A 2,536-nucleotide genomic window follows, 5' to 3' on the forward strand; every position below is an offset into this window, starting at 1 on the left:
GTTTCTATTTAACCCATAGTTGGGAACCTAACGAGTACTACCACTCCGGGTCAGAGTAGACCTGGGAGCAATGGCAATTAAGGGGTGGCTCTACACTGTCCAAAGCCCACAAGCTGGGGCCTCACCATTGGATATAGTTTAAGGTCATATCCAGGACATGATTAAGTTTTGCAAAGGGAAAGAATAAAAGAATAGCATGAACATTTGGTGTATTGTTTTTTGTTTGTGGTCTTGCAGAACATGATTGAGTTTTGTAAAAGGAAAGACTAAAAGAATAGCATCAACAGTCGGTATCTTTAGAGAGCTTGATCTACTAATGTCAGATTTTTGTAAAGATAGAGGGTTCAAAATGTAAACAATTTCTTGCCATTGCATATGTTGTTCTTATTTTTGGACCTAAGGAACTTCTGTTTGGGATCATGTCTAACAGGGGACTGTGGGGAGTTGAACAGCAAGATGTCTTTTCACGTTTCATTTGAACTTCTGCAGGTTAGTACAATCAGGGAAACAGAAAATAAGGAGAAGATCCCAAAGTTTAGAAGTCCAAATGGAAGAAACTATGAGAATAGAAGGATCTCCGATGTGTAGGCATCTCTACAGTGAAAGGGTGGGATTTTGCTGCTTATTCAGTGAGTCCAGAGTATTACATCGAGGGGACACAAGTGCTATGAATTCATCAGAGTACATGCTATTAAAGTACTTGTAAAACAAGTGCAGGTACGCAACGTATAAATGATGAGACAAAGGTTGAAGCTTGACCAAAAATATGGGACTTATCATATCGGATACTCTTTTTGAACCCTTCCTAAGACTGAAAGACCAGTAGCAGATGCACCAGCCCAGACGTGACAACAATACTTCATCCATGGGTGAATAGTTACTTTGAAAGATACTGTCTGGTACGAGTAATTTTTAGCATGGTAGAGGATCCCACCTTCTTTGCAGCAGCCGTGGCAATGTCCTGAATGTATTTGTTCCAATACATGTCATCTGTGAATGTTAAGCTGAGAAGTTTGACGGATTGGGTTCCAAATAAAGTGTTATTTGTCTTGGCAATCACTGGTTGAGAAGATTTTTTTTTATCGTTGTTAAAGGAAAGAAGCTTACTCTTAGTAGCATTAAATGTAAAAATCAATTTACGACCCCATTCCACTACAGACTAGTTTGCTAGAGTTTCTGCCATTATCTTGGATATATTTTGTTATCTGTCTTTCATAGATCAGGGGGTAAAGATATTCTCTTGATTCTGTTTTCGAAATGCTAGTATATGCATGAACTAGTAGGTTGCCTGTTGTTGCCCGGTCGTAAAATATGCTGGAATATATTTTAATTTATGCAGTTTTCGTATTTATTATTATAGAGCCAATTTTCTATTGGTTATTATATTGTACCCAATATATAGAAGTGATTTCAAAAGTTAAAAAAAAAAATATATATGACTTGAGTGCCATCAGCTAGAATCGAACCCAAAACATGTAACTTCCTAGCATTATTCGTTACCATATGAATAAAGTTCATAAAAGATAATGTTGTTAAATGTATAATTGTACATTTGCGCATGCGTAGAAATAAAATGTTTAGCTGACATGCCTGCTAAGTTCCAATTTGTTTCAATCTTGACCGCTCAACAACTATTTTCACCAGATGAATACAAAATCAAATTTGTTTATAAACTTTCAAGTCTTTAGACTAAAGATTGACAGAGTAATGTGGTAGAGACCGTTCCACATACAGATAGGCAAGGTTACTTTTATATATTCGATCTATGCTTCCACTCAACTTCAGGAGACAATGGGTAACTGTGCATTTAATCGTAAGGCAAGGGTTTTGCAATCTTCAGCCACACTTCTCCTGAATTGGCATTGCTTGAGTCCAGTGGCAAGGAAAAGCTAAAGACTAAGTAGAAACAATGCCGAGATAAGCGGAGAGCACATACAGCACCTGGAATTTCCAAATGGTCACCCATTTTAGTGCTATATACAGAGACAGATAAGAAAGTAAAGGTTACTTAAATTTAAAATACATTTTATTCATTTAAACACAATTAAGCAACAGTCGCGTGCATGTTTAAATAGTTTCAAACTTGAATGGTCGATTTAATTCACATACATTTGCTTATTACTATAAGAATTATATATATGGCCTAATCGCGTTAAAACACCGGTTCTCGTCAGATCACCGAAGTTAAGCAATGTTGAGTCTGGTTAGTACCAAATGGGTGACCATTTGGGAATTCTAGACGCTCTATGTGCTCTCTGCTTATCTCGGCATTTGTTTCCAGTCGTCCTGTACATGCACTTCACTTACCACTGGCATTTAACAATGTCGGCTCATGAGAGGTATGATTGGAGATTGCGCACCTGCCATAAAAAGATTTCATGCACAGCCACCCCGACGTGGGTATCCATAGTCTGTCAAAGACTGAAGGAGCCTGTATAAGAATCATGCATTTATTTGTTTCAGCAATGCTATGTATTCTTAACATTTCAAATTACTATATTAATGTTTCCCCAAAACATAAAACCAATATTCAATA

General features: G+C 37.1%; 1 pseudogene; it reads left to right on the top strand.

Annotated features, from left to right (window-relative positions):
* Window positions 1-2,134: 2,134 nt before the first annotated feature.
* On the top strand, window positions 2,135-2,251 carry LOC145293608 (5S ribosomal RNA; annotated as a pseudogene).
* Window positions 2,252-2,536: the final 285 nt, after the last annotated feature.

Source organism: Euprymna scolopes, chromosome 14 (assembly GCF_053919585.1).
Source record: "Euprymna scolopes isolate OS-2025 chromosome 14, ASM5391958v1, whole genome shotgun sequence".
NCBI classification, from domain to species: Eukaryota; Metazoa; Mollusca; class Cephalopoda; order Sepiida; family Sepiolidae; genus Euprymna; species Euprymna scolopes.